Source organism: Symphalangus syndactylus, chromosome 6 (genome assembly GCF_028878055.3).
Source record: "Symphalangus syndactylus isolate Jambi chromosome 6, NHGRI_mSymSyn1-v2.1_pri, whole genome shotgun sequence".
NCBI classification, from domain to species: Eukaryota; Metazoa; Chordata; class Mammalia; order Primates; family Hylobatidae; genus Symphalangus; species Symphalangus syndactylus.
Window position 1 is genome coordinate 102,984,344 of NC_072428.2, and position 25,256 is coordinate 103,009,599.

The window sequence follows — 25,256 nt, forward strand, 5'->3', positions numbered from 1 at the left end:
AGTCTAATGGCTGCAGCTGAAATGCTGAACACTTGTTTAACCAATCATGTGTACCCGCTGGAAGCCATGAGTCAAAAAAGGCACGGAAAGCTACACTCCCAGGTCACCTGTAGGAGCATACCAAGTGTAGAAATCGAGAACCCATCCCCAACAGCAAGGTAAGCTTCTGGGGCAGTAGTGAGAGTGCTGGCATCCACTATTAACATGTCAGAGATGCAAGATGCCTGTGCTTGGTGAGGGTCACAAGCCCAGAGCCCTTTCCCAATCTGTTCTGTAGCCTGTTAACAGTCTCTGTGTACATTTCTGGGTAGCCTGTGACAGACTCTGTACTACATAGTCGTGAGGCAGGAGAATAGGGTCTGGAGGCAAGGAACTTAAGGCTGATTCATGCTGACTTCCTAGAACTGTATCAAAAGGAAAGCCCCAACTTTCCACACCTAAGTAACAAAAGGACCCGGCCCCCTCCCCCACCACCGCCCTTTTCTGCGTGGCAGATGGAAAATTGAAAGTACCTCTGATTGGTTGCTTTCCATAACTAATTAGATGTTTGCATAGGATGTAACCTTTGTAACTTTGCTTCAGACTCTGGTTGCTTTCCGCTATCAGACTGATTGTGGGCCACTGTATTTGCGTGGGGTGTACACCAAGTGGCCAATGGGAAACCTCTTGAGGGTGTTTATACCCCAGAAAATTCTATAACCCGGCCGCCCGGCTCTTGAGCCCCATGTTCCGGCTCCTCACACCCTGTGGAGTGTACTTTGATTTTCAGTAAATCTCTGCTTTTGTTGCTTCATTCCTTCCTTGCTTTGTTTGTGCGTTTTGTCCAATTCCTTGTTCAAGATGCCAAGAACCTGGACACCTTCCACCGGTAACAGCCAGAGGTAGTTTCTGGCCATGTAGGTGCAAGCCTCAATCTCCAGCTATCCTTTGAGCTACTTGGCGTCCTCTAGTAAACTTACTTTCTGCTTAAATTAGCTACAGCTGCATTCTGTTGCTTAGCACTAAGACCAGCTCACTAAATTAGTGGTTTTTCATCATCTTCCTCTAACATGGTCTTCTGCCTTATGACTTTAAAACCATTTTTGATGCTCGTTATCTTGTCCTTATACTTTAGAATACTTCAGTGAGATGTGTATATGTTTGAAAGTTAATCTGCACAGCCCAGGGTGGGTAATTAGCATTTGAAAGACTAATCAAAAATGTTCACTGCAGAGTTGAATGCACAGATGCTTCCAGTATCACCATGTAAATCTGCACTAGATGTACCTTAGTTAGCATAAAGGATTAGAAAGAATTCTTCATTGTGGAAACAAGATGTTCAAGATACGTGTCTGGCTAGAATATCGTACAAGCACCTCTTTGCATAACTGTGGAGTAGAAATCTGCTGTCTAGCAGACCGACAGCCTGCAGAATGGCTTAGTCTAGACTTCTGTTTAATATTTTGCCACAAAGTACTGTTTGTGTACTGTTTTTTGTGTCTGCTTGCTGATAAGATTTGTGTAGTAGCATTCAGTCTGAGACTTGTTTTAACTGTAGGACACTACCTAATACCAAGGGAGGAGAAAGATAGCTTTGTCAATCTTTAGTTATTGAAGGATACCAGTATTTACTAAAAAAGATTTGACAGTTATGAATGACCAAGTGCTGTTCATTTTCATCCACGCTATCTCTTGCATTTATTATTTCCCATCAACTTCTATTGCTTCTACTCTGTTACGGTATTACTTCAGTAACCTCTATGCTGGTCATCTTGATTTCAGCCTCAGCTCAGTCTAATCCATGACACAGGCCCCTGGCTGGTGCACTCAGAGCACCATGCTTTGTCACTTCTGGGATTAAAACCAGTGACTTCTACAGGCTACAGAATCAAGTCCAAATTCAGTCTGGCACCTGAGGCCCTCAAGGACCCAATCTAAATCCCCCTTTATCCTGAAAGAAGAAAGGGTCAATTTCTGACATCTGGTACATCCACAGCCAAACACCTAAATACAAAACAGCCACCTGGGAACCATTGCAGAGACTGGTGATTTCAGATTCTGGTTAATGATGGCAGTATAATGATCCTAATCACTGGAATATCCCTTCTTTAACACCTGCTTCTATACAGACAAGGTCTGTGTGCTTCAGGCCAGGAATATCACCTGAGGAGTTATTTCAGACTAGGAACACCTGTTGAAAATATAATCATGATAATAAGTCAAGAAAAGGAAGAGGGAGCAGCACCCATCACAGGAGGTACGGCGGATCCTATCACACATTCCAGTCCTCCAGCAGGGAGTCGCAGATGAGTCCTATGTTATTTCTTATGTTCTCTATTGTTTTTCTCCTACTTTTTCCATTTATTCAGTTCAGTCGTAGGGCTAAACTAACTCAGATTCTCCATAGAAAATCAGCTGGGCCTCCCTTATTACTTCAGTGTAATACAAAGTACTTTCACCTGTATCATATAATCTACACAAAAACCCAATGATGTAAATATTTTCATCACCATTTTGCAAATAATGTAACCAAGGTCCAGAGATACTACATTGTTCTAGGTCCTCATAACTGTCTAAGATCAGGGAATTAAATCCAGTCTTTTGGCTTCAAGTTCTGGGCCATGAAGAGTAGCTTTCTAAATATCAACCCCCGCTCTGTGGGGAAACACAGGTATTTCTTTCTCATTACTATTGTTTCAGTAAGTAGGGAAAGAGTTATAGCGTTCAGTCTACAACTTACACTCATCTGGCCCAGACCAGTTAGAGTTTCTGAAATTAGCCTTGGGTGTGTGTGTGTGTGGTGTGTGTGTGTGTGTTTTAAAGCCTCTCTGTTTTCCAGTGATTCTAATGTAAAGCACAGCTTGAAAACCACTAAGTTATTACCTCCATTAGTGCAATGGTTCTTCAGGTATGGTCCCCAGAACAGCTGCATTAACATCACCTGGGACCTAGTTAGAAATGGAAATTATAAGGCCCTATCCCCAGACCTACTGAATCAGGAACTCTAAGGGTAGAGCCGAGATTTTAGGATTCGGTTCAGATGTGTGTATCGGAAGACTCCACAGTGTCTTAATTGCAGTTTCTCTCTCATGTAAAAACGGTCTAGAAGTAGGTGTTCCGGAGCAGACATGGTCCTCCTTGGTGTTAGAGATCCTGATTCCTTCTTTTTTGCTACCCTGACATTCTCAGGTTGTGGCTTCCTCTTCATAGGCCAAGATGGCTGCCTAATTTCCAGCTATGACTTCTGAATTCCAGTCAGCAAGTAGGAAATGCACTTCCCCCCACCCTTACTTTGACACTTCTTGGAAGCTGTATGACACATCAGATTATATCACATTGACTAGCATTTAGTATTTATAGAGTCTGCAAAAGGTAATTTTGGGGGCGGCCATGTACCCACCTAAAATCAGGGTTCTCTTTCAGAGAAAGGGGAAAAAATATTGGATGACAGCAAGCAGTCAACTAACTGCTGCTTTTTTTCTACCTCCAAAATTCTTAAGTGAGATAACAAGCATCATTATTATTTGAACACTTTTGGTTTGCTGTTCTAAGTGATGCTCCTTATTTCATTAGTCTTTTCACTGTATTAATGATGGCAAGTATTTATTCATATGGCTGAACTATGATTAATTTTTCCCCTAATTTTGAATATTTGGAATGTTACAATTTTTGCTGCTGAAAGTGCTGCACTAGGGCTTATTGCATTTGTGATGTATTGCATTTCTGATTATCACTTCGGAATGTAGATTCCTAGATAGGTTAAAGAATTTGAACATCGTTAAGGCTGTTAATTCATACGGCTGATTTTCTTTCAAGAAGGGAAACATTTTGTGCTCCCATTATAAGTGAACTACATTTTTGGCAGCAAAAAGTTTTGTCTTCTTAAACTTTTTATTCTTTCAACATTTTGAAAACAGTGCATTACTATCTTCTTGCAACCTAATGATGCTGCTGAGAAATCTGATATCAATTTGATTTACATTCCTTTGGAGGTAATCTGACCTGTCTCTCTTAGCTTTTAGAAAATTGTCTTTTTCCTAAATGTTCTGAAATTTTACCATATTTAAGTGTAAGAAGACCCTATATTTTTATTTAGCAGTTCTTTTTTATTGAAGGATTGTAATCATTCTTAAGTTCTGAAAAAAATATTGACCATAGATTTTTCCAGTATTTTCTTTCTTCCGTCTTCTCTATTCTCTTACTTAGAACTCCTATTTGCTGAAAGTGTATCTAAACTTCCCTTCTCTTTTATATTTTGCATCTCTTGGCCGGGTGTGGTGACTCACACCTGTAATCCCAGCACTTTGGGAGGCCGAGGCGGGCAGATCACCTGAGGTCAGGAGTTCAAGACCAGCGTGGCCAATATGGTGAAACCCCGTGTCTACTAAAAATACAAAAATTAGCTGGGTGTGGTGGCAGGTGCCTGTAATCCCAGCTCCTCAGAAGGCTGAGGCAGGAGAATCGCTTGAACCCAGTAGGCGGAGGTTGCAGTGAGCCAAGATTGCGCCATTGCACTCTAGCCTGGGTGACAAGAGTGAGACTCTGTCACCAAAAAAAAGGAAACATTATATATATGATTTTTATATATCATATATATAATTTATATATAGTCATATATATGATATATATGGTATAAAAGAAAGGAAGTTTAGATACAGTTTCAACAAATAGGAGTTCTAAGTAAGAGAATAGAGAAGACGGAAGAAAGAAAATACTGGAAAAATCTATGGTCAATATTTTTTTCAGAATTTAAGAATGATTACAATCCTTCAATAAAAAAGAACTGCTAAATAAAAATATAGGGTCTTCTTATACTTAATCTATAATATTGAGAGGTGACAGCGTGCTGGCAGTCCTCACAGCCCTCGCTCGCTCTCGGCACCTCTTCTGCCTGGGCTCCCACTTTGGCAGCACTTGAGGAGCCCTTCAGCCCACCGCTGCACTGTGGGAGCCCCTTCCTGGGCTGGCCGAGGCAGAGCCGGCTCCCTCAGCTTGCGGGGAGGTGTGGAGGGAGAGGCGCTGGCGGGAACCGGGGCTGCGCGCGGTGCCTGCGGGCCAGCGCGAGTTCTGGGTGGGCGTGGGCTCGGTGGACCCTGCACTCGGAGCGGCCGGCCGGCCCCACCAGCCCGGGCAGTGAGGGGCTCAGCACCTGGGCCAGCAGCTGCTGTGCTCAATTTCTCGTGGGCCTTAGCTGCCTTCTGGCGGTGCAGGGCTCCGGACCTGCAGCCCACCATGCCTGAGCCTCCTCGACGAGCGCCACCCCCTTCTCCACGGTGCCCAGTCCCATCGACCACCCAAGGGTTGAGGAGTGCGGGCGCATGGCGCAGGACTGGCAGGCAGCTCCACCTGCAGCCACGGTGTGGGATCCACTGGGTGAAGCCAGCTGGGCTCCTGAGTCTGGTGGGGACGTGGAGAACCTTTATGTCTAGCTAAGGGATTGTAAAAACACCAATCGGCACTCTGTATCTAGCTTAAGGTTTGTAAACACACCAATCAGCACCCTGTGTCTAGCTCAGGGTTTGTGAATGCACCAATCAACACTCTTTAGCTACTCTGGTGGGGCCTTTGGAGAACCTTTATGGTCTAGCTCAGGGATTGTAAATACACCAATTGGCACTCTTTATCTAGCTCAAGGTTTGTAAACACACCAATCAGCACCCTGTGTCTAGCTCAGGGTTTGTGAATGCACCAATCGACACTCTGTATCTAGCTACTCGGGTGGAGACTTGGAGAACCTTTGTGTTGACACTCTGTATCTAGCTAATCTGGTGGGGAGGTGGAGAACCTTTGTGTCTAGCTCAGGGATTGTAAAGGTACCAATCAGCGCCCTGTCAAAACAGACCACTGGGCTCTACCAATCAGCAGGATGTGGGTGGGGCCAGATAAGAGAATAAAAGCAGGCTGCCCGAGCCAGCAGTGGCAACCGGCTCAGTTCCCCTTCCACACCGTAGGAGCTTTGTTCTTTCGCTCTTTGCAATAAATCTTGCTGCTGCTCACGCTTTGGGGCCACACTGCCTTTATGAGCTGTAACACTCACTGCGAAGGTCTGCAACTTCACTGCTGAAGCCAGCGAGAGCACGAACCCACTGGGAGGAAAGAACAACTCCAGATGTGCCGCCTTAAGAGCTGTAACACTCACCGCGAAGGTCTGCAGCTTCACTCCTGAGCCAGTGAGACCATGAACCCACCAGAAGGAAGAAACTCTGAACACATCCGAACGTCAGAAAGAACGAACTCCAGACGCGCCACCTTAAGAGCTGTTAACACTCACTGCGAGGGTGTGCAGCTTCATTCTTGAAGTCGATGAGACCAAGAACCCACCAATTCCGGACACAATATAGTATACATGATATACTATATAATATACGTTATATATTATATCATTATATATAATACATATTATATTACATAATATGATATATATTATATTGTATATATTATATCATAGATATTATGTATAATCTCTTTATTTCTTTGGAAGAATTCCTCAATGTTGCAGCCACCAATTTACTTCTCAAGCTGTTGTCAACCGACAAGAGGCTAAAGACCAGACTACAATGCAATAAACCAGGGCATGTAATGATGCGATGTACGATGTAATGTAGGAGTCACAGATTCAGCTAGAAGCCAAACTGTTCTGAAGAGAGGTGGAGAATAGGGGTTTTTAAGAAAAAAATCAAAAAGAAGCTAAGGGTGATTACATAAGTTGTTTTGAAAGAATTATCATTGGTGGAGGGGGTGGCTTAGTACATGAGTCCATAGTTCTTTGGTTGTTATTGTCAACATAAGAATCTTGAGATCTTAACTTTGGAGAGGAGACTTTCTTGTAAAGAGTTACAGCCTACTAGGCTGGCCATTCTGCAGCCTGGGAAGTACAGCCTCTAGCAGAGACCATTAGCAGGCACTTCCAGGAAGAGAAGGATGAGACAGAAATTTGTTCTGAACAGGTTGGCTAAATATACATATTCAGTAGCTTATAAGAGGACCTATGAATATTCACAAAGTGGGGATGCACATGTGTGTGATAAGCAAGCAGGCATGTTACATGCATTGCATGTTCACTTTGGGACAGAGATTTAACATTGAAATGTATTACAATTAGGCCCTATGTGTCAAAAGGTGAAGTAGGGACACAGACACTCAAGTTCACAGCCTCTGTAAATCAGCCATCACCAATCCATAGTCTGTGGTCTTTTATCAGGAGAAAGTTACTGAAATAGGTCTCTTGTCCAATCAAAGCTGTAGTTATGGCTTGTGGAAGAGGGGATGAGTTAGCATTGGTGGTGGATGAGCTGCAATTGTTTTAACATTGCTTATCTCAAGGCCAGCTCTTGTTTTGCTGATAGAGGAAAGAAGAACCTTGTGGCAGTTAGAACATAGTTTATTCTTTAAGTGTACGCATACATAACTTAACCCTTGCCTGGCATAACATTAGGTCTGTTTATAATTTGGTATCTTCTTGCTACAAAGAGTCCATTCTGTTAGTCTTATGAGCTCTATTTTAACATCAGACAACTGACCAGCATTAAGCTGCAGAAGGGAGGGGGCACAATGAGGCATGTCTGACCTCCCATTCCTTCATGGCCTGGAACTCAGTTTTTAAGATTTCTCTGAAGTCCCCTTGGCCAAGAGGGGTCTGTTTGGTTGGTTGGGGGGCTTAGGATTTTATTTTTAGTTTTCACTGCTCAGGAATTAAATTCAGCTGTTTTCCAGGATGTTGTGGACATGGAAGTTTGGCTCAGCTCAAAGGTTCAAGACAAGTTTCTGGGTTTGTTTGGTTTTTTCTTTCTTCAAGTCTATGGGATGTGCAGGCAGTCCTTCTTAGAATGGCTTCCCAATTCCATTTGAGAACTTGAACCAGAGTGACACCATTTTGCATATCACCTTTCACACTATCATTTTAAAATTTTCCCAGGTCACTCGTTTCATTTCTTGAAATGTCCATTAGCTTTTTGTGATCTCCTGTTTCTTGTTTCGTGGCATTTACCATCTTTACCTTTTCAGGATATTAAATATACATGTTTTAAGCCCTGTTCTGAATACTCATTTTACTCTTTCATCAGCTTGTAAATTATTCTATTTGTTGGATCTGTCATCTCTCTTTCGTGGTGTTGACTAGTTGACTATCTCCAGATGTTAGGAGTATTTTGCTTTTCCATAGTAGCTTTTCTGCTGTGATCCCTGATGCTTCTTGCTTTAATATCTTGCAGAGATGGAGTTTTTCCTTACTTTCCTTATTTAAAATAGTGCTCACATTATTCTGCTGAGAATTACCCTCTGATTTCAATGCAGCTATATTTATATTAAATTCTTTTAATATATTCTCTATTATTTTTCTCGACTCAGTGTAGGAAGGGGTTATTTCTGCATATGCTGATTCTGTCTTCTTGACATTCTGCATTATATTTTATAATTGAATATTTTAAGGAAGATATTTTAAAATTTGGTCATGTCACTAATTTTTTTTCGTGTCATACTCATGTCATGCTGAACCCCTATTAACCTCAACAGGGATGGCAACATGGTCTAGAGACTGAAGAAGAGACCCAGAGCCAGCAAACAGGACATAGGGCTTTATTAGCAGGAAACCTACGAAGAGGGAGGTCCAGTGGCGGCAGGCTGGACAGGAGAACCACACAGCCCAGTGAGGGGGTGCTGGGCTGGAGAACCACACAGCCCAGAGGCAGCAGGCTGAGCAAGAGAACCGTAACCACTTGCAAAAAGCATGTAGTTTATGTAGCATTTTCACTTAGCACCCTCCCCCTAACCATCTTCACCTGGCAACCTTCACTTAACCCAAAACAAAAGGCCTCGATCCCCTGTATGGCCTGTGTTTCACTAGATAGGCCAGGGGCTCAGATGTTCCTCATAGATAAGGAATGAATGCATGGGTTGGCCACTCCTGGATTCCTTAGCTTGGAACTCTGAACACACATTCAGGTGCCTCTGCCATACAGGGCCATTCTCAGGTTATGGCTAAGTTAAGGTACTGCTATCAGCTGCTTCTACCATACAGTCCACCCCGGCTACCCTGGAACAGCCCTCACATTCTTATCACACTATTCTTCCATGATTTCCCTGGGGCCAGGTAATGTGGAGAAGCATCGCTGCCAGACTGCTGCAGCAGCAGTACAAACTAAAACAAAAAATAATCCAACTTGGGAGTTGATTTTGGATTCACTACAGCACGCCTATGGTGGAGGGGAGGGGCAGCTCTTCACAGGCCCAACAGTCTGTTTTGTTCTGGAGAGAGGCCACCATCTGTGCCCAGTTGGTGAAGAGGGTCTGCTGCACACCATCTGTGGGTGGAAGATGAGATGTTTAGTGGGTACAAGGAAGGGCAATAACAGCCATTCAACAAGACACAGGAAGTTGTATTGTTCTGAGAAAGCATCATCCTTGGCAGTGGCCTGGGACCTGGCTGACATCACCAAATGGATTGGCCCCCTCTGGGATGCATTGCGGGAGGCCAAAATAAGACAATGGGAGTATCATTATGTTTCATAATGAGAGGATGATCATCCCCTTTCACAAGGGAGGATCAGGATTCATTATTTTAGAAATATGATGGGGAGCAGGGTGCAAAATAGGTGTGACCTGTGTATCTTGGTCTAGGCCCTTCCCCCATGGAGTGGAAAAACCAAAGCATCGGGGACTGGCTTACCATTTCCAAGACCACATAATGATGTGCTCCCCAGCGGACAGGTCCTGTGGCAAGGGCAATCACAGGTTATCTTGAGTCTCAGGTTGGGACAAAGGAGTACTGTCCCTTACCTTGTGCACCTGGATTCTGAGAGTGGTATCACGTTCTTGCGTCAGAAGGACATATGCACTGGTGATGAGAATGCCATGTTCATTCAGGGTGCAGACAACTGCTGGTAAGTGGTGTGTCCACAGAGCCAGAGTGCGTCTCCTGCTGGAGTTGTTGCTTCAACAGTCTATTCATCCTTTAAATCAGCCCCACGGCTGCAGGGATGTATAGCAGGTGGAAATGTCAGTGGATATCCAGGGCCTCCACCCATACCTGCACTTTATGTCTGGTAAAGTGCAAGCCCTGGTCACTATTGATATTGGTGGGGACACCATAGGCCACACGCAGCCACTCTAGTCCTTTTATGGTAGTTTTCTGGGTAGCATGCTTGCTGGGATATGACTGGGGTAGCCCTATGCAGGTGTCCACACAAGTCAAGGCATAGTAGCAGCCATTAGACAGAAACAAATGCCCTATGTAGTCTACCTGCCACCATTGTACTGGACTCTGGCCCCAGGGGATCTGTCCAGTATTGTGTGGCAAGGGCCTAGGGCATTCCTGTGCATGGGTAGGACATTGCTGACAGAGGTGTACTATGTCTTTATGTCATAGTGGCAGGCCCCAATTCTTCACCATGGCCCAAAGGGAATGCTGTCCCCAAAGTCCTGTCTTTTTGGGTAGCCATTGGGCCACGTCTGTGGGGGCTACCTTGAAGAGACGAATGCAGGCTAGCTTGTTCTCATGTTGATTTCCAGATGGCATAGATGCAGTGTGGGCATCCACATGGAAGACTGTTACATGCATTCCCTGGATGTGACAGAGAATGTCCTTCTACATGCCAGCACCCCAAAGCAGGCAGCCCGCTACTGTCCAATCCTGAGCTTCTCCTTGTGGTAGCCACATAGCAAGTCCCTTAAAGATGGCCCAGCTGTTGGTGCACAAGACTATTGGGTCCGGCTCGTAGAGGAGGATCGTCTAGGTGGCTCTCAGCTTAGCCCATTTGTTACTATGTCCTAGGCCTGTATCAAGCCAGATCCTGTCAGTGGACAGCTGGATGGCTGCAGCTGTCCATGTGCAAGGATTGCCTCATAGCAAGCTCTCTGTGTACCAGATCTGATCAAGAATTGGGCCCTGTCCCTCCTGTGCAAAGGAGGGAATCTGTGGAGGTTCAGAGGCCTCTTTCAAAGACTGTCTTTCAGATGTTACATAGGTGACAGTACTGAGCACCAAATGGAGCTCTGTGCTCAAGGGGCTATTAATGAATGTGCTCCTTTGTTGAGGTATGCATGCCTTTTGGCTACAGTCTGTGTTTGGGCATTCCCAGGCTTTAGCTTCCGGAAGGTACCCTTTAGTCAATCTGCTATGGGTACTGGGTGCGTAGTAGCACTAGGACCTACTTTGTAATGTCCTCCACTTATTGTAAAGCATACATAGCCCAGAGTTGTGGCACTCCAGCTAGCTGAAGCCCTCTTCCACAGCTGGGACCAGAATCCTAAAGGCACACATTTATGCCCTTGCCTTCACCACAGGCCCCACCCAAACCCCTCAGGGTAACTGGCTATGTTCAGTTCACAAGGCTGCCCCTGCACTACAAGTCCTAGGCTTGTATTTGTTTCACTGCAACTTTAGCTTGTTCAAAGGCCTCATCCTCCTTTGTGGACCAGTCCCAGTGGGCCCCTATCTTGACTAGCAGTATAGGGGCCTAAGGAGTTGGGCCAAAGGAAGAATAAAAGGATACCAACACTCTAGGAGGCCTAAGGAAGTTTGCAAGTGCTTTGGTGTGGTAGGACATAGGGTAGGCCTACACCTTATCCATGAGAGCAGACTAAAAGACTTTCGTCTTACCCAACCGGATGACAACCAGACTGACAAACCTGGCCTCTGGTCTTTGTATGCGTTGACCGCCAATCCTTTGTTCACCAAGTGAGAGGGTAAGGTGGGGGCTGTGCAGATTATAAGCCAGAAAAAGACCTAAAAGTTAATGGAAAACATGTATCCCCTCCAGGGTGGTATCCCTAGGCAAGACAGTCCATTGTTTTTCTTCCCATGTGAATGCAAATTGGTCTTAACTCTCTGGGGGCAATGGGGGATGCTGAAGGCATTGGCTGTCAATAACCAAATGGTATATGCCCATGGCTTCTCCTACCCTTGTCCCAAGAGAGGTGATATTGAGAACAGCCACATACACTGGGGGGACCACCTTACTTAATTCCTAGTAATCTACTGTTATTCTTTGGGTCCCATCGGGCTTCTGCATGGGCCATTCAGGGCCGTTGTATGGGCTATGCACTGGCCTTGTAATGCCTGCCCGGGCTAACTCCCAAATAGTCTCTGTGATTTCATCATGCCCCCACCCTTGTAGGTGATATTGCTCAGCACCTCTACTCACCACAGGGCTGGAAAGTGTACTGGTGTCCATTTCACATTCCCTGATCACAGGGTTCACCACTTAACTCTCCATCAGAACTCCCCGGCAGTTGTTTGTGGGGTCAGGCCTGATAAGTTATCTACTCCCAAGATGTATTCTGGGATGGGAGCAAACTATAATTAGTCTACAAAATGTTGACCATTTAAATAAAAAATTTTCTAATGTATTAGTTGTAAAAGTGCCTCCTATCACTTCATATTTTTAATTAATACACTTAGTTTTAATGTCTTTTATCTGTTCTCCATGTACTCTCAAAAGTATCTTTTTCAATGCGTTCCACTGGTTTGTTTTCTCTCTGCCTCACTCCTTATCTGTTCATTATTTGTTTGTTTGTTTGTTTGTTTATTTATTTATTTTGAGGCGGAGTCTCATTCTGTTGCCTAGGCTGGTGTACAATGGCACGATCTCAGTTCTCTGCAACCTCTGCCTCCCGGGTTTAAGTGATTCTCTGGCCTCAGCCTCCCAAGTAGCTGGGACTACAGGGATGTGCCACCATGCCCAGCTAACTTTCGTATTTTTAGTAGAGATGGAGTTTCTCCATGTTGGCCAAGATGGTCTCGAACTCCTGACCTCATGATCCATCTGCCTTGGCCTCTCAAAGTGCTGGGATTACAGGCATGAGCCTCCGTGCCCAGCCTGTTCCTTATTTATTATATGAAGTGTATAGGGTAGTGATTAAGACCAGCAAAAGTTCCGGAGCTATTGACTGCCTGAGTTTGAATCCATCTGTGCCACTTACTAGCTCTGTTTCCCATGTGTACAATAGAAATAGTAATAATATTTAATTCATAGGGTTGTTGTGAGAATTAAATGAGTAAATATATGTCAGGTATTTAGAACAGTAAATACCTTACAGTAAGGTTCTCAGTTATCTTAGCCTGACAGTAAGTTCCCAGTTGTTAGCCATTTTCATTTTTATATAGGCTAATTGAGCCAGGCTTCTTTCAGTTTTCCTCTTCTTTCATTTTTCAGACTGTCACCTTAGTACCCAGAATTCAGCAGGGAGGCCAGGAACCTTGTTAGGAAGCAGGGAGAGGGGAGAAGTCTACAAATACTCATAATGTAATATCCATTCTTTTATCTTTGTCACATCTAATTATAAAAACAAAGACAAAAGAGTAACTTCTGACTTTTACATGTAAACAGATTTAGCCCTATATTGCTTCCCCCTTTCCTCCTGCTTATCCAACTCTCACATATATCCTAAGATTTTAATAGTTTTTCTTCAGTTGTGTGATAATTTTTAAGTGTGTTTATTTGATTTTAGTGTTTACCACCTTTCCTTTAATACTATAACCCAAATTGTTTCTGAAGTAGTGGCCTGTAAGCTGTAAGGGAAATGTTTAAATAGACAGATTTTGAGATTTCAAACAAAATCTCCACACCTGAATTCTTTGATGTCCTCATCCCCAGGAGATTGTGATAAATGCCAGGTTTGAGAATCACTGTTCTAACTAATTGAGAAATGAAACAAAGTGAAAACTCAAGACTGGTGAGGGTAGTTGGGGAGAGTGGTGATGTGGTTGACCATCCTTTCTCTATTAGCTTGGAAGATCTATATTCTAGCTCTCATTTTACATCTCTGACTACTTTTTCTTCATTTTGTTTGTTCCAGTTTTTAAAAAACGGATCCCACTTTCTCTTAAATAGGTTCCCCCCCAACCCGGAGTCTATTTTAGTCCTCTCTTCCTTTGTTTGCTCTCTCAGTTAGATCTTGATATTAACTCTCACTTTCCTGCAAGCCTGTTCCCCAAGCCTGTTATACCTCCAGCTCTCAGGAAAACGAGGTCACATTTTAAAGTTGTCTAAATTCTGTATCTCTGAAAACAAACCCTTCCCCTCTCATCTTTCTCTTTCTTTCATTATGTATTCTCTACTCATCACCCGGGCTCCACCTTCTTCTCTTTCTGCTGCCTCTATCAAAATTCATGCTCATTTCTGTTGGAATGCACTACAGCGTCCCCTCCACCTTCTGCCTCTTCAGTGCCTCCTGGTATCAGATTAACCTTCCTAAAATATTATTGTATTATAGTGTAATGATTACACAATATAAAAAAAACTTTTAGGTTCAGGGCTACATGTGAGGATTTGTTACATAGGTAAATTCATGTCATGGGGGTTTGTTGTACAGATTATTTCATTACCCAGGAATTAAGCCCAGTACCCAATAGTCATCTTGCTCCTCTCCCTCCTCCCACCCTGCACCTTCAAGTAGATCCATGTCTGTCGTTTCTGTCTTTGCGTTGGTAAGTTCTCATCATTTAGCTCCCAATTGTGAGAACATGCCGTATTCTGTAACACAGGTTTTCTGTTCCTGCGTTGTTTGCTAAGGATAATAGCCTGCAGCTCCATCCATATTCCCACAAAAGACATGATCTCATTCTTTTTTATAGCTGCATCTGTCACACAATTCTTAAGCTCAAAATCTTTCAATGATTGTTCACTGTTTATATAGAGTTCAGATTATTCAGCTTGACAGCCGAGAACTTCCAAAAATATCTCATGTACTATTATTATATCTCTTATTCCTAATATTTCTCTTTACTGCCCTAAACTCTATCAACTGGAAGTGCTCCCTAATTAAGGGCCCTCGTTTCCCCTCTCTGGGTTCTCATCCATTTCTCTGCCTAGCATATGTTTTCTGCTTTACTTCTCCTACAACCTTAGCTTTTCCTTCAAAGCTCATTTCAAATGCCACTTGCTCTAGGAAGTTTTCCCTGAGTACCATAGGTGCAAATGGTGTCTTTCTTTGAATTCTCATAGATTTTATCTGTCAAGTGACTAAAGCCACTTCACATTTTTTTCATTTATTTTTCTGCTGTTATTTTAATTTTAAAATGTACCGACTACATTAATTCACACAATTCAAACAAGTAAAACTATGCAGAGTGAAGAGTGGGAGTTCTTCAGTGCTTTGCCAAAGCCATTCCCATACCTACAGGAACACAGCGTTACTATTTAGTATACTATATCCTTCTAAGTCAGTATTCTCAAAGTGTTCCTGGTAAACCCCTTGCTTCAAACCACCTGGGGAGCTAGTTAAAAATGGAAGTGCCTGTGCATCAACCCAGGTCTTCCGAATTGGAATCTCTTGGAAGTAGGAACTAGGAAGCTGCGCTTTGGTCGTTCTTAATCATACTAAATTTTGAGAATCATCGCTTTTATCTATGCATTAAATAAGAGTTCTTTTACAAATGTATAATTTTGTTTTTTGTTTGGTTGTTATGTTCCTTCAGTAATGCTATTGACTTTCTTTTCATTTTTAGCAATGTATCTCAGAGATATTCACAAAAGAAATGTAGAGACGCACTGTGTGTGTGTGCTTTTTAAAAAATTTTTAAACTCTATAGAATAAATTTACCAAGATTGATATAACTATTTTTCTGTTGATGGACATTTAGACTTTCCAGTTTTTAATTATTAAGAACAGTGCTTCAGTGAATGTGTAAAATTTACACCCATGGTGATATGTTTATGGAGTAGAAGTTGCTGAGTTAAGAGCATATTCAAAATGGTTATGCTGCTAAATTGTTCTCCAAACAGGCTTTTTGGGTTCATACCAAATTTCCACCAATTGTGAAAGAGAATATTCATATCCCCACAACTGTAATCAGTAGTACATCTTATTTTTCAGTTTGTCAGGCTGGTGGATGAAAAATAGTATTTCCTTGTTTTAATTTGCTCATTTTTTCATGACTGGTGAGGTTGAGCTCCTGATTTTCTTTTTTGCCATTTGTGTTTCCTTTTATACAAACTGTCAGTTCTCATTTTTGTTCATGGTTATTATTTATTGAATTGTCTACCACCAATGCTATTGAACTGTCCATTATTTGTCTACTGATTTGAAATGTCATGTTTGTCATATTAACTTCCTATAAGTAGATTGAACGGTTTCTGAACTTTTTATTCTCTTCTTTTAATGTATTTGCATTTATCTCCTATCATTTATATTATGGTAGCTTTGTAGTTTGCTTTTCTTTCTTTTTTAATTTTAGAGACAGAGTCTCACTCTGTTCCCCACGCTGGAGTGCAGCAGCATGATTATGGCTCACTGCACCCCTGATCTCACAGGCTCCAGACCACAGGTTCATGCCATCATGCCCAGCTAATTATTTATTTTTGGTAGATATGGCATCTTTCTATGTCTCCCAGGCTGGTCTCAAACTCTGGGACTCCAGGGGCCCTCCCACCTTGGCCTCCCAATGTGCTGGGATTACAGGTATGAACTGCTGCACCTGGCCTATAGTCTGCTTTTATATCATCACCTTTATTCTTTTTCAAAAAATTTCTTGGTTATCTCTGTCCATTTTTTCTTTCATATGAAATTTTAATTAGCTTATAAAATCCATACAAAATTGTATTTGAATTTTGATTGAGACTGCAATGAGTTCTAGGTTAATTTGGGGAAGATTTGACATTTTCCAAATCTTGATATCTCCCCAAAGCACGGACGTATTTTTGATGTATAGTCTTCTCATCAGGAAGCTGGCAGTCTCTGCAGTCTTCTGTTCTTTAGGAAAGTTTTAGTATTTTCTTTAAATAGGTCTCAAAACTTTTTAAATATTTTGCTTATTGATAAGTATTTTCATAGTTGTTTTGTTTTTGCCACCTTGAATAAGATTTTTTCCATTATATTTGCTAATTGGTTTTTGCTGATTTTTAGGAAAACGATTGAAGTTTCTTGCAGTTCTAGTAGTTTTTCAGCCATTTCATTTAGACTTTTCAGTCAATGATACCATCTATAGACAATGAGTCTTGTCTCTTCCTTTCCAGTTATTGTACCCCATTTATTTATCTTATCTTACTGAATTAGCTAAGTCTATTGGCTCAACACTGAACAGTCATGGTGAGATTGGGCACCATGATTCTCCTTTCTGTCTTTAATGAAAGGCTACTAGTGTTTGTTAATCAAATACGAGGTTTTCTATAGGCTTGTGGTAGATGTCTTTTGTGATGTTAAGGAAGATTTCTTCTATTAATCTGAGTTAAAGCTTATTATATGAAAGTGTTAAATAAATGCTTTTTCCAGAATCCAGATGATTTGAGTTTTCTCTTTAACTTATATGTTAATTTGGTGGATATAGTGACTTACATTATTACTTACCTGAATTCACTCTTGGAAGGAAAAGAATCCTCTTGGGTAGTAATGAATTGTGTCATATTACTTTTACGTGATTTCTTCTTAGTATTTTATTTAGCTGTATGACATTAACAGTTATAAGTGAAATTAGCCTGTGAATAGGCAGACTAATGGCCTCACAAAGATGTCCTAATTCATGAAACCTGTGAATAAGCTACTTTACATAGCAAAAGGGACGTTGCACATATGAGTTAGGTTAACAAATTTGTGCTAAAGAGATTATTCTAGATTATCTACAGTGGCCCAATCGAATTGCACAAGTCCTTAAAAAGGGAAAAGCTTTTCCAGCTGCAACTAGAGAAAGAGATGCAGCAACAGAGGAGAGTTCACAGAGATGTGACGTGAGAAGGACTTGTGCTGACTTTACTGGATTTGAAGACAAAGGAAGTGTACTATGAGCCAAGAAATGGAGGCAGCCTCTACTAGAAAAGACAAGGAAATAGATTCTCCCGTAGAGCATCTAGAAAAGAATGCAGCTTTGTTGATGCCTTGATTTTAGCTCATGGAGACCCACTTTGGACTTCTGACCTACGGAACTGTAAGATAATAGATTTGTGTTGTGTTAAGCCGGGAAAGTTTGTTAGGGTGGCAATAGAAAATTCACATAGCCTATGGTTTCATCTGTGTGCTCTCCAAGTTTAAAAACAAAACTGTAGCTGGAAAGTTTTCTTTTTCAATGCTTTAAAACAGACTTCAAAAAAATCATATAACTTTGATAAAATTAAGCTGTTAAACCTGGCTCTTGTGCCTTTTTAAAGGAGAAAATATTTGATTCTTCAATTTCTTTTGTGACATCTTTCTAACCACGTGTTATAATTCTCAAGTATATATTTTGTCTTCCCCACTAGACTGGAAGCTTCTTGAAGGCATAATGTGTCTGATTAATCTTGGTATCTTAATACCTAAAATAATCCCTTACAGTAATGCAAACATTTATATAGATATCTTATTCAACTTTGCATCCTCACAGCACTATATACCGTGTCTAATGTTTATGAAACTAATTTCAAAACTGTATGGTAATTTAGACAGCTTAATTAGGTAATTCAGATAATATGCTGAGTGAACATGAGCTTTGAAGTCAGGCCTGAGTTAAATCCTGGATGAACCACTTTCCTAACTCTGTAAATTTAGACAGTTGATTAACATCTCGAAGATTCACTTTCCTCACTAGTAAAATGGTAATAATAGTACTTATTTTATAGTGAGGAAATGTTTGTAGAGTGCTTAGCACAATACTGGATACATAATAGTTGCTTTATGTTAGTAAGTTATCAAGATAATTAAAGAATGTTATTTAGAACCAAATGGTACTTTATAAAAATGTTACTTTTTCTGTTGCTATTTTAGGCTATTGTCATGTCAAAAGGGGATACTAAGTTTCCAATCTGTTCTTGCATATACAGTAATGCCATCAATAACTTTAGTTGGTGCCTCCAACAAGTATTATCCGTGGATGAGGTTACATCTGAGTAATTTGGAATATGATAGAAGCAACGTTTGGTGTGCTTTTATACAGCTCATAAGTCAGTGCTTTAGAAACTGAATTAAAATGTTTCAAGGGTTTTCTTCCTATTTAATGCTGTGATGTTGCTAATCCCATCCTACTCTTAAAGCTGGTGACCCTCCTCATATTAACTGCCATTGATATAGTTTGGATAATTGTCATCACCCAAATCTCATGTTGAAATGTAATCCTCAGTGTTACAGGTGGGGCCTTGTGGGAGGTGTTTGGGTTATGGGAGTGGATTCCTCATGGCTTGGTCCCATCCTCTGGGTAGCAAGCTCATTCTCATGAGATCTGGTTGTTTAAAGTGCATGGCACCTCCCCTACTCTCCCTTGCTCCTGCCTTCAGCATGTGAAGTGCCTGCTCCTGCTTTGCCTTCTGCCACAAGTAAAAGCTTCCTGAGGCCTCTCCAGAAGCAGAGGCCAGCACTATGCATCCTGTACAGCCTGCAGAAGCATAAGCCAATTAAACCTCTTTTCTTATAAATTACCCAGTCTTGAGTATATCAATGCAAGAGTGGCCTAACACAGCCATCCTTGATATTTATGGAACCCTCTCAGGCTTAATAGTTGACTCAAACACAATGAATAAGTGGTCCCCTGTCTTTGTGAATTCATAGATAAAAAGACAAGACAATCTTGTGTTGTGACTTGTTTTGTAGTTTCCATTGAAATCTTGTAGGGTAGGTTGTAGTGAAGTGAGTATCTTACATCATTTTCTGGGAATTCATAGGGAAGAAAAATTGAAGATAAGAAAATTTAACACTGATTATCTTGCTCAGTATGGTTCTAAGGAGTTGACATCAGATTTTGAATTGGGTGGTGATGGTGGAGATGAAATAGTGAATGTGTGCAGAGCAGGCAAGACTGAATGAAGAGAAGGAATGGGGCTATTAAAGGCACTTTGCCAAAATAAATAATAGTCACTATATGTCGTATCCCTACTATGTGACAAGATTGTTATCTGCTTTATAGACATCGTTTTTAAACCTATCAATAACCTTGCAAAGTGAATTTTGTGGATTAACAAACAGGTCCTGAGGAGAACTTTGCCCCAGTAAGTTTTCATAGGGTTAGTGATGGAAATCTTTCTGGATACAAAAGCCAGTGGAAAGTAGTACAAATCATGTATCCCTTATACGAATAAAGAAACTGCTGGAGTACCACTTCTCTTGTGGGGTTGAAGAGATCATTTAGGTAAATACTCCTTTTAAAGATGTGAAAGCTAACGATGGTTTACAAACTTAAATTCTTTTACTAGCAAGGAGTGGGAGCTGGCCATTGGTGAGAGAGTACTGACGGACATGGTAAGAAAGTAGGATTTTTAGGTTTAGATATAATTCATCTTAATGAATGTGTGGGAATACACAGAAGAGAAATTATATGGCTCCAGGTTACTTAGTGTTGATCTAAGCTTAAGTTTATACAAACCAATTTAGACTTTCCTGAAGTATAAATTGAGTTATATCTTAATTATGAGAACATATTAATAAACTAATATAAACAGAACCAGACTACCTCAAAAGATTCATAAACTAAGCATCAGCAGTGGCCCTATATCATCACAGTTGCATTTTGGAAGGTAAAATTAACCATTTGGAAATATGTATTCAATCACCTTCTTTATGCAAGGTACTTATTTAGGCTGAAGATACAGGATAGAAAAGGGCTTTGCCCATATATACAGATGAACATGGACAAAGATAAACTTCAGATAATTAGAGCTATGCAGAGCCTTTATGGTATTGTGAAGAGACTATTTTCGATTATGTGGAATAGGAAGATATCCCAGAGGATGTAGCATTTAAGCAGAGATTTGAATAACAAAAATGAACTAGCCATGGAAATAAAATATAGGAGGAAGAAATTCTAGGCAGAGGGACTAGCTAGTGCAAAGGTGGTCATGTGATGTGTGTGTGTGTGTGTGTGTGTGTATTTCCCCCAGGACTCTAACACAGAAGGTGAAGGCGAGAATGGTGGGAAGTTGGATTGGAGATGTAGGGAGGGCTGCATCATTTACATTTGGCCCCTTTATGATAAGGGGTATCCAGATTAAAGCAAATTGCCTCTAGATAGGTTATGAACAGTGTGTCATAAAAGTCAAGTGAACAGGTTTCATTTATATGTAACACCAGATGCTGCAGTGCAAGAATGTTTTCTGTAATGTTTGTTTTTATTTTTTGCCTTGTATTAATGCTAGTGTATTTAAGTTCCCATTGTCAGCCCCTGAAGAGCAGAGCAGACATCTGCTCCTTATAGTACCTAATCCAGTGCCATAGCACAGAAATTCTCAACTAGTGAATCAATATTGATTGAATGGTGTAGACTAGTTAACTATGTTATTGCCACAAATGACTCCTAACTTGAGCTAGTTATCCCACAAATAGTCCTCATAGTTATAAAAAGGGAACCACAGTGTGTGATGTTCCCCTTCCTGTGTCCATGTGTTCTCATTGTTCAATTTCCACCTATGAGTGAGAACATGCAGTTTTTGGATTTTTGTCCTTGCGATAGTTTGCTGAGAATGATGGTTTCCAGCTTCATCCATGTCCCTACAAAGGACATGAACTCATCATTTTTTATGGCTGCATAGCATTCCATGGTGTATATGTGCCACATTTTCTTAATCCAGTCTATCATTGTTGGATATTTGGGTTGGTTCCAAGTCTTTGCTATTGTGAATAGTGCCGCAATAAACATACGTGTGCGTGTGCCTTTATAGCAGCATGATTTATAATCCTTTGGGTATAAACCCAGTAATGGGATGGCTGGGTCAAATGGTATTTCGAGTTCTAGATCCCTGAGGAATCCCCACAATGACTTCCACAACGGTTGAACTAGTTTACACTCCCACCAACACTCTAAAAGCAAGTGTTTGTATCTTTTATTTCATTGAGCAGTGGTTTGTAGTTCTCCTTGAAGAGGTCCTTCACGTCCCTTGTAAGTTGTATTCCTAGGTATTTTATTCTCTTTGAAGCAATTGTGAATGGGAGTTCACTCATGATTTGGCTCTCTGTTTGTCTGTTATTGGTGTATAAGAATGCTTGTTATTTTGCTCATTGATTTTGTATCCTGAGACTTTGCTGAAGTTGCTTATCAGCTTAAGGAGATTTTGGGCTGAGACGATGGGGTTTTCTAGATATACAATCATGTCATCTGCAAACAGGGACAATTTGACTTCCTCTATTCCTAATTGAATACCCTTTCTTTCTCCTGCCTGATTGCCCTGGTCAGAACTTCCAACACTATGTTGAATAGGAGTGGTGAGAGAGGGCATCCGTGTCTTGTGCCAGTTTTCAAAGGGAATGATTCCAGTTTTTGCCCATTCAGTATGATATTGGCTGTGGGTTTGTCATCAATACCTCTTATTATTTTGAGATACATCCCATCAGGAGGGAGATAGCATTAGGAGATATACCTAATGTTAAATGATGAGTTAATGGGTGCAGCACACCAACATGGCACATGTATATATATGTTAACAAACCTGCAGGTTGTGCACATGTACCCTAAAACTTAAAGTACTATAATAATAAAAAAAGAAAATAATAAAAAATAAGGGAACCACAAGGCCTACTAGATCCATGAAAATTCATTATTACTCAAGACAACTCCAAGTACATCATGTCTTAGGTAATACTCTATATAAAGTGATTTGTCACAAGACCTGTGCTTGCTTTCTTTTGAATTTTATGTTTCACATTCTGTGGGAATATGTATTACACAGTATCTCACAGAAGTATTACTATTAACCTATATTTACTTATAATACTGTCTTCTACAGAGTGATATTAAAATTTGATAAACTTTAGGGAGGAAAATATTTCTTTTTTTCTCAGACAAGCTCTTAGTCTGTTGCCCAGGCTGGAGTGCGTTGGCCTAATCTTGGCTCACTGCAACCTCTGCCTCCCAGGCTCAGGTGATCTTTATGCCTCAGCCTCCCAAGTAGCGAGGACTACAAGTGCCTGCCACTGTGCCTGGCTGATTTTTAAAAATTTTTGTGTAGAGATGATGTCTCACTATATTGCCAGGCTGGTCTTGAACTCCTGGGCTCAAGCGATCCGCCTACCTTGGCCTCTCAAAGTGCTGGGATTACAGGTGTGAGCTACCACCCCCAGCCTGTTCATTTTAATATAAATAATTTGTTGGAACTTTCTCAGTTATGGAATTGATGTTAGCAGTTCAGTTTAACCGTAAGACTAAAGGGATGGTTTGTGATATCCTGACTTCCATTCTGTATCTCTTCATTCCAATTGGCACCATTCCCTAGGCCCACAGGGTCTTCCCCACTGCCCTCCCTCCCACCCCCCCACCCCCGCCCTCACCTTTTCTGGTTACAAGCTCCAGACCATTCCACTTTCCTATCAAAATATGTCTTCTTACTTCTAAATTCCCAAGTCCCTGTTCTACCTCCAACACACTGTACTCCAGTACTTTAAACCATGGTAATGATTCAGTGGAGCCAGAGAATATAAAGCTCATTATACAGTTAGTTAAGCTGTTAGGCCCTCTTTCTGTCTTAAGCATCTTTCTTCTTGCAGACAGTCTCAAAGATTTTTCCTTTTTCCAGTAGTTACCCATTTATTTCCAAGGAATGTTTCATCCATGCCTAGCTTTAGGAAACATGTTATCACTTGGATTTCTATTGAAAATATCTGTGGCAATTTGGAAACCATTTTTTTCCTGACTTCATTATTCTTTCATGTTTTAGCCTGTCAATGCAAAAACTCTTATCCAGAGATGCATTATAGAATAGGAGTTTAAGGGAGAAGGAAATTAACACTGGCCATGGTCATGTTCGTATTCTTTTTCCTTGTAGAAGACAACAGGCATAGCTAGAGTGGTATTAGCTAACTGCAAAAATGATTTGTAGGTCCAGGGTTGAATGTAAATGTAAACAACTTAAATGTGGATTCTATTATAGCTTCATATAGAGTATCTGTGACCACAAATCATATTCTTCTCAGTAGCTGATTTCCCACACCAGTTCAAAGGGCTACAGAAGAAATACTGTCATCAGGACACTACTGAATAGTTTACTTGGATATATGCAATAAAAGGATGCAAGTATATTTTCTCGCATTTTCTCCCTAAAGAGTTGCAAACAGGGCTGGATCTAGAAAATACTGTTTCATTTTTTGGGGGCAATGCTCCCTACCATTTTTATGGCTTACATGGGCATTCCAATCCAACAACAGACTTGTTTTATAGCTTTCAAATTATTAATGACAAATTCAAGAAACAATTCTGCAGTCAATACCTATGGTCTAATTTTTTGTAGTTTTCCTTTAACTTAAAAACCATAGAAAGAAGTACCATCTTTGATACTACTGATGGGCCCAAACTTAAAAATTTATGATGCAGAATAGTTTTAGCTATCATTTTTGATTACTAAAAACAACCATTGACAATAAATATTTTGTACTATCACAAAAAGCAGACTAGCTTTCTCATAACTTAGCAAAGGTGTTATGGTTGAAAATAAAATTCAAAATAAGTTGAACTGCTTAACTCAATTACTAAAAGTTCATACTCTATATTGCCATATGTAACAAGATTCTCATTAAAAAAATAGATGCATACTAATTTAGAAACTACTGAGATGGTTATTTTCCTTTTTTGAGACCTAGCTGTCCACCCAGGCTGGAGTGCAGTGGCGTGATCTCAGCTCACTGCAACCTCCGCCTTCCAGGTTCATGCGATTCTTGTGCCTCAGCTTCCTGAGTAGCTGGGATCACAGTCACATGCTGCCATGCCTGGCTATGTTTTATATTTTTAGTAGACATTGAGTTTCATCATGTTGGCTAAGCTGGTCTTGAACTCTTGACCTCAAGCGATCCACCCACCTCAGCCTCCCAAACTGTTGGGATTGCAGGCGTGAGCCACCCGGAAAACTACTAAGATTCTGAAACAAGTTTAGAAAAAAGCATACAAACCAAAGTTTAAGGTAAATTTAAAGGCTTTCCAATTGCTGAGATTTGCATTTCTCTGACAAAAGAAAAACAGGGTTTAAAAAAACCAGCGTATCTCCTTTTATGCATTTAGAGATCTTTAATTTTAAATCGTTAGCTATTGTAGCCTGCTTGTTCACTGGATTTTGTAGTGTGTATATATATATAGGCCACCACTAATATACTTGGGGAGCTTTGCATTCACAGTAGCTCATGGGTATGACTTTAATATGAATTATCATACCATCATGGTTAATGCAATTCAGTTTTTTTAAAGAATAAAGTTATTATAATACAAACATTCCTTGTAGTAAATGTTTGTATTATGGGTTTTTTTGCAACAAAGAATGTTTTCTACCTTTGTTATCATCTAACAAGCAATTTACAAAACCCAGAAGGAAGCAAATCTTTGATTTACATTTCTGCTGACCTAGTGTGTGGACTCTTGCAGAGGAATAGCATTGCTGCATGGTGCTCAGAAAGTGTAGGAAAATGGAACA

General features: G+C 40.9%; 1 long non-coding RNA gene across 5 annotated transcripts in view; it reads left to right on the forward strand.

The window, feature by feature from the left end:
* LOC129484906 (uncharacterized) overlaps window positions 1-25,256 on the forward strand; it is a 210,234-nt gene that overhangs the window by 181,098 nt on the left and 3,880 nt on the right. The window lies entirely within an intron of this gene.